This window comes from Cheilinus undulatus, linkage group 1 (genome assembly GCF_018320785.1).
Source record: "Cheilinus undulatus linkage group 1, ASM1832078v1, whole genome shotgun sequence".
In the NCBI taxonomy this organism is placed as follows: Eukaryota; Metazoa; Chordata; class Actinopteri; order Labriformes; family Labridae; genus Cheilinus; species Cheilinus undulatus.
In genome coordinates this window covers 35,272,498-35,280,592 of record NC_054865.1, presented here as the reverse complement: position 1 = coordinate 35,280,592, position 8,095 = coordinate 35,272,498, and the positions used below count along the sequence as shown (strand labels likewise).

Genomic DNA, 8,095 nt, shown 5'->3' with positions numbered 1-8,095 from the left:
CATCTTCTTTGGTTTAACAGTTTTACAGTGGGCTGCACAGTGGCGTAGGGGTTTGCGCTGTTGCTTTGCAGCAAGAAGGTTCCTTCCTGGTCAGGGCCTTTCTGTGCGCAGGTTGCATGCTCTACCTGTGCCTGCGTGGGCTCTCTCCGGGTACTCCGGCTTCCTCCCAAAGACACACTCGTTAGGTTGATTGGCGACTCTACATTGGCCGTAGGTGTGAATGTGAGTATGCCTGTCACTATATGTCAGCCCTGCGATTGACTGGAAACCAGTCCAGGGTGTACCCGGCCTCTCACCCAATGACAGCTGGAATGGACTCCAGCCCCCCGGTATAGAAAATGGATGCACTGATTTACAGTGTAGTTATATGCAGATTGGAGACACAAAATGAATTTATCTGTAATAGTACAGTTTATTGTATTCATTTGTTTATCATTTTATAAAGAAAATACTTCCTGCCTCAGTGGCAGCCATCTTGACTGTTAATGAAAAAACATGAATGCAGTCTTACAATCAACCCTGCACATAAGATAAACTAGAGGTGTAATACACAATAATTTTGGTTTGGTATATAGCAAGGTTTAAACATCATGGTTTATTTGCAGTAAAGTATGCTCCGTATCTGTTGTAAAGTTTCAAAATAAAAGCAGTTTGAAATGCCAGAATGAAACAATATGTGCAGACAAGTTTAGATTAATATTTTAACAAAGCCTCCTGATTCAAAAGAGTGGATGATTTACACATGCAAATGTGTTATGATAAATGCTAAAGTTTTTGTCCTGCTGTATGTGCTGCTTATATAAATTATTGTCTGTTTGCATGGTACCACTGATTCTTAAATAAACATTTCTTTTCTAACTTTGAACTACATACCCTGTTGTCATTTTTGTCTTGACATTTGTACAAGTCATTTTTGTGTATTCTCTCTCAAACTCATCTTAACTTTGAGGAATTTTTTAATCACTGGGTACATGCATATTTCTGTTAAAGTGTGTACACAGAGTTACTGATGTTTTGTCAATCTTTTTCCTGGAAAAAAAAGACACAACTAAGAGTCCAACACCTTTTAGTTCTTAACCCTGAAACCAAATGAATCACACTGACCATCACCTGAACTGTGAAGAGGAGTGCTTTCAGGTAGCTGCTGGCGAACCTCCCCACTCCATCCTTTGCATCTGTTTCTCTTCTGGGTTGAGGTATGCGTTCTGTATTTCAAAAACCTTTGATGGTTTTATGTCCCATGAAATACAGGTGCAGATGTCCGGACCATTTTTCAAAGTGTGAAGAGCTGCCTTCAGAATAGAAAACAGAAAAAGCTGTTAGAAGGTGGATATCAGAAGGAGTTAAAGTAGTGATTTTCATACGCATCTGTGTGACTTTGACCCCCAAGGCCTCACCTTCGTTCTGGAAGAGGGCTGTCAACAAGATTGACACTTCTTGAAGAGCTCCATCAGGCAGCTGTCACTCACAAAACTTCCAGACTTCTGCTGTGTCCTCTTGTGATTTAGATGTTACTGTGCAGCTTAATTCAGTCTTCTCTAAGGAGTTTGAGTCCACAAAATCCACTGACTCTACAGAGGGAAAACTTTCACTTAGGTCTCTGGATGAGATGAGGTGCTTGGGGGCTTCTGGGGTAACCTGGGACAAAACTATGTCAAACTTAAAATGTCCTCATACAAGGGTTTAAAACAACAACTTACATTATGTTTAACTACATTTAACATTAATTGCAACAGAAAGGCTGTGGAGGCCACCATGTTATACTTACAGTAACTGACAGACATGGAAAGGTTGATTCAGTATCAGCCCCAGGGTCATGCTGCATGTGTTAATGCAAACACCTGCCCTTTTTACACTGAAAACCTGAAAACTACCCTGAAACTTCCTGGCCTGCTTCTTCACACTTTACCCTCACAGGAAAAGCAGAAAACAGCAGGACGTTTTCCTGCTGTTTTCCTGTCAGTGAATGGACGAGTGAGGGAGGGAAAAATTCTAGGGGTTCTAAGCAGGGACTTTTCAGAATTAAGTCACCCTCAAATTCCACATACTCTGTACAGTGATCTGCACATATAATGCACTCTGGAGCAAATCACCCCCTCTCTAGCCCATCTTTGTAATTCCATTGCATGTGATCCGGCCCATCTCTGGCGTGTGCCAGAAGTGCCACTCCACGCTGCTCCTCTCGAGATATGCACCAGGTCTATTTTTTCTGTGGAAGCTGTTGCCAAAATGCGTTGATCCACATGGAACACATCGGCCTAAACAGGAGAAAGAATGTGCAAAACATCTAGTTACTTTCATTATTAAAAATAATAATAATAATACATTTTATTTAGTAGCGCCTTTCTTAACACTCAAGGTCACTTTACAGATAAAAACAAGTACAATAAAAACAATAGATAAAAGCTAACACAGTATAAAAATAGGACAAAGTAATAACAAAGAATAGGCTATCCTGAACAGGTGGGTTTTGAGTCTGGATTTCTGGATTATGTCAATATTACTTTTTCTTGTGGCACAAGTGACAGGTTATCATGCGGTCAGATAACCTGACACACCAGATGGATTTGTTTCACATATCTATCTGGAAAACCTTCCATAAACGCTGCTTGGGAAAGGGCAGAGCCTTTGAAAAAAAACTCGGAAGGTGATTGGATGAACGTTCTGTCTGTCACATCTTTACGCGCCAATCAGAGCAACAAAACATGTGATGCTGTAGCCCGAAACCGAGGTGTGCCGCTACCGATGAATAAACTCCATTGATAGCTGCATAATACGAACCATGGCGACTATAGACATATCAGTACCCGACTTTTGTCGTTTTTGAAAAGAAAACAACTCAATACTGTTCTTTGTTCTTCTTTTAACAAAGAAATATCAAGTTCTGATAAAACTGGCACTTTAGCAGCATCCACACTAATGTCTTCAGCCATAACTGCACCGGCCTCTTCTCGCTGCTTGCATACGTCACGACTCTGCCGTGCCCGAAAGTACTGCCCCTCGATGCTGATTGGTCCTGTCACTTTCTAACCGGGTTTCTAAGAGTTTATAAAAACTCTGTTGTTTGCATTCATGTATGCAGCTCACCAAGGTAAATTTAGGAAATTTACAGGAGTATCGTGCAAGTGGGATTCAAGCTTTCTTTCGCCCAGACTTCACCCTGAATTTTCCCTCCTAGTCCTCAAGTATTCTCTTCCTGTACTCTGCTCTTAATTTTACATGTTAAATACATTATTTAACTTAGTCATGATGCTGTCACCTGCTTGCATTTGCCATCACATTCAAGACACTTCAATGGGAATAAGGTGGGCCTTCCAGATTTGTCTAGGTGTTGTTGTGATTAGTTTTGGCTGTAAGCCAAATCAGCGGGTTTAAACTGCCGCCTGTACACTCTTACATTGCTATATTTACATATAGGTGTGTTGGCAGACATGAAATTGAGTCTTTTACATCACTGTGGAGAAGTTTTGCCCCACTCTTCTTTTCAGAATGATTTAAGTTCAGCCACATTGGAGAGTTTTCAATCATGAACGGCCTGTTTAAGGTCATGCCACAGCATCTTAATTGGATTTAAGTCCAGACTTTTACTGAGCCACTCAAAACTTTCATTTTGATTCAGAAGTGGTTCCATCAATAACAGTGAGTCGTCCAGGTCCTGAAGCAGAGACCATCACACAACAACTACCATGTTTGACTGTTGGCATGATGTTCTTCATAAATGAAATCACCATTTAAACTGCAGTTTGTATTTAGCACAGCTATCTTTGTCTAAAATAAAAATTGGTTTAATTATCTGAAACATGTAAATGTGACAAATATAATTAGAAAAAACATGAATGGGGCAAATACTATTCGACACTCCTCATGTTTCCTCAGACAGTCTAAGCCTTCCCTAACCTCAGCAACAACCAGCAAATTAGATGAGGTTGTAGTTCGCACATGACACGATTTGGACATTGTGAAGTACCTATTCTGTCCAGTTTGGATATTATTGTGTTGGATAAAGGGCCAGTACATTTTGAGAGGGGCTAAAATGCCTTATAATTGTTTATTCTACATATATTCTTTATGTACATTTCCACATACTATAGTACAGCTATAAAGCAAGCATTCATAGAAAACCGTTTATAGATTCTATATTCATTTAAACTTTTTTTATGCCAACAGCACATTGTAAATGAACACTGAAGTCAATATAAAACAAAGCTTTTTATCTGGTATTTTCTAGGTGAAGAACATCTGGTAAAGTTTGTGAAATCTGAGTTTGTCCAACAGGTGGCAGTCTGCTTTAAATAATACAGACAAGAGGAGGGAGCCCTCCATCTATGTCTGTCTATATAACTGCTTCAGATTCAAATTTGTCTCTCTGCCTATCCGTCTTTTTTTGTCATACACTCTAAATTGACCATGGCTCTCCTATTAATTCTATTTAAACTCAGATTCAAGAAAACAGCATTTATGTATAGACAGTATGTGTCACTAAAAGAAAAATAGTTAAATATTTTATCTCTCTATTGTCGTTGATGCCCACTAATGAATGAAAAAAGAGAATATGAAAGACATTTTGACACTTTAAAGTCTTGTAAATACCTAATAGTTTAATTTGGCATTGGATAGAAGTATGTGCATGTCGTTAGTTGCGTGTATAAATAAATGAACAGTCAACGAAGTCTGCGTACTTAAGGAACTTTCCTGAAGCTCCTGAGGGTGCAGCACGCCTTCTTTAATATAACACCAGGATTACATGTGAGGGGCGACCCAAAGCTTTACAACAGCAGCCCACCTGCTTCTTAAAATGCTAACACAGCACTTGTACGGTGTGGTTTAAATTTTGTATGTGCATTTATCAACGAACAAAAGTAGAATCAAACGATATTAACGCTTGTTTGGTTGATTGCCGTACAGCAAAACATGTTAAAAATAAGATTCTGCTTTGGATTAAGGCAGACCAACTATTTTGAGTTTGAGTTTGAAAATTACATTTGTGTGGAAAAAGAAGTCTGTGTATTGTGTTTTGATCAGCTTGTCATGTTTGATCATCTCACATCAGAAACACAAATGTTAAACCTACTTTAGTCTCTTGAGTCTGAGCTCATTCACCACCCATGTGTTTTCTCCACACCGTTATGTTCTTCCCGATTTCAGTTTCAAGTCTGTTTCTCTTTCAGTCATATTAGTTTCAGCTGAGGCCTGGCTCTCTTTTCACTTCATGTACCCGTGTAAGGCTGAAGACACTCAAAACTAACTTTATTATTATTATATCTAATTGTTGCCTCTCAGGCTGGAGACATAATCCAACTTGTCATCTGAAACAAAAGCAAAACATGTAGTTGAGATTAACAAACCTCAATGTTTAAATATTTTATCAGTCATCATACTATTTCTAAGTTATGCTTTCAATACCTAACGATTTGATTTCTTTACATTAGATACAATTACATGTTTTCTTTATTGCTGTTAAGCAACATGACATATATAACTGCCAGCCCCACATCATTACAAACAGGAAGGTCCTATTGTGATCAAGTCTTTAGATTCAATTGGTTAAACCATTGCCGCTGTAACTTTCACTATTACATTCCTAAAATAAAGGCTAAGTAGAACAAAATAAACACACTAATCATCCGCCTGATGTTTAAAAACACAACTATATAACGTTAGCATAAAACACAGATATGATGTTGAATAACATGGAGAATATCGTATCACCAAGCCACAGCGACAGACAATTTGATCCCTACTTTACCGCAGTCCTCTTGTCTGGTTTCTCACTAGCGCGGAAGAAAAAGTAGTTCCCTCACAGTGGGAGGACCGTGCCGTATTTACTTTACATTGCTCGGTAACAGAATTCAATAAAAAAGACACATTTCTCCATCTGAAATACTGGTATAATTTTACATATTTTATACTACAACACGCTGTTACAGTTTGTAGCTGCGTTGCTAGGTTTAAGAATTGCATCGCCGAGTTTAAGCGGACCATGATAAATAACCTCGTTAGTGGCCGTGGGCACACCTGTAGCTACAGTGAGCTGTCATGTGAAGAACACTTCATGTGAAAGCATTACTTCGGTCATTATATTAGTTCTTAACGACGTATTTAAAATCCACAAGGCCTTAAATAAACCACGGCTCTCACAGCTAGCCTTTCCTGTTAACATTACCTTCTGTCTAAACTCTGGTGACAGTGTTACTGTAGAGTACAGCTGAAGTCAAGCGGTGATAGTTGTCTGAAACATCGAGCTTTCATCAAATATTTACAAGTTTAGACGATAACTAGTCTTGTCTCCGTACGTTTTTTTTAATTTACAGCCGCAACTGTCACCACAATGTGATTACTATATACTATCCATCTTTTGACTCAGACACTTTCTTACCTTACTTGTCCTCCGGATCGATCGATCGACTGGTATCGATTATCGTCGCTGTCTTTGCGGGCGTCGTGGCATCAAATAGTGCGCAGCTGTTCCTCTGCTGATTTTCTCCGTTGGAAAACATCCCTTTTTTAAATGTTAAACAAATAATAGAGCAGATTCAGAATTTGATGTTTGACAACAACTTTCTGCTCGCTTGTTTTCAAATGCCCGCCTTATTTCCGCCAAAAGCAACGACACTTCTGGTCTGAACCCTTCAAAGTAAAAGCCATATCTCAATAAAACGATTAAATTTAGAGTAAACTCCTAAACGTGTGTCACAAATGTCATCCTTTTGATTAAAAACGCACAATTGGGTATACAAGATGTTTTTTAAAAACACATAATTTATAACAGACACAAATATGTTTTTCCATAAAAAGGGAAGATGAAAATAAAATATGTTGATTTACCTATTGTATTTAACATGTCAAATGAGGCACTGGGTTTCTTATATATAGGCTGTGGCAGTGACATAGAACTCATGTTTACATAAAATAGGTTCCATAGAGCTTATGTCTGCTATTAAACTGCAGTTTAACAAGTATTTGTGTATTTCACATACACTTGTTATGTTTGGCTCCATAACTAGGATGATGGAGGGGGTTTATTTGAGTTATATGACAACCCAACTCCAATTTAACAGGCTCTTGCAGTTAACCTACATTAACATCATACAACCAAACAATGTTGAAATAACAGGTAACATGTCTCATAGCATTCGAGAACTTCAGCTGTTTCAATTATAATGAATTATATTGATAATGAAAAAAGCATATTAGCCTACTTGTACCACAGAAACACACAATTTAAATCAGATTTTTTTTCAAAGTCATAAAATAAAAGCAAAATTCACAACACATCTAGGACTTAGATTCCATAGAGGTTGCTAAAGTTATAAGAATAATTTAAAGTGGGATCCTGAAGCATTTATAATTAATGATCCAAACTGATACCCAAATGTCCTCCTGGGCATTTTACAGTAAGCTATTATCACCATTAATTTGGAGACAAATTTAAAGTAAATCCACTGCTACTATGACTCAAGATTCAAGTCTTTATTTTCATTATACAAAACAAGCAAGCCACAAAGCATATCCCTGAGCAACACAGAACATTACATGTTTTTAAATATCATAAATGGGAAAGAAAATGCAAAATTAGCAAATGAAATACCAAATGTTTACCAACTAGCAGATATCTACAATATAGAACACAATGTAAAGTAGTCACGAAAATGTCAATGTACACAGTAAAATCATCAGTGTTAATGTAACTCATGAAGTGTTAAATTGAACACTTTAGGGTTTGTATAATTCTCACAGGTTCTGAGCTAAATTTACACTCCAGAAAATGTATTATTTTACTCTCTTGTAGAACATTAACAACATTGTGTTATTTCCTTTCACTTTGCATGTAATTTGAGGCATTTACAGTCTCAATGTTTACACACTGCATGTATACATAATAAAGGGTACCACCTTGTATTTACCACCTGTAGCAAAGCCAGGTGTGTTTTGGCAAAGATGTGGCAAAGAGACAAATGCAAAGCTAATATATTTGCTTTGATGAAAATCAACACACCACCCTTTCCTGTAAACCCTCCCTTCCTACAGGTGGGATCCACTGTCTAATTCAGTGGATAACTTCACTCATGGTCTAAAGTGTCTAACAACTTGACAC

General features: G+C 37.9%; 1 long non-coding RNA gene across 2 annotated transcripts; it reads right to left on the bottom strand.

The window, feature by feature from the left end:
* Positions 1 to 433: 433 nt before the first annotated feature.
* On the bottom strand, positions 434 to 6,580 carry LOC121512024. Of its 2 annotated transcripts, XR_005992083.1 has the most exons (4): positions 6,377 to 6,580; positions 1,769 to 2,258; positions 1,398 to 1,638; positions 434 to 1,292 (listed from the first exon to the last, which is right to left on the bottom strand). It is a non-coding gene; the product is annotated as an uncharacterized LOC121512024 (long non-coding RNA). The 2 variants fall into 2 exon arrangements; XR_005992082.1 differs by having other exon boundaries at positions 1,398 to 2,258.
* Positions 6,581 to 8,095: the final 1,515 nt, after the last annotated feature.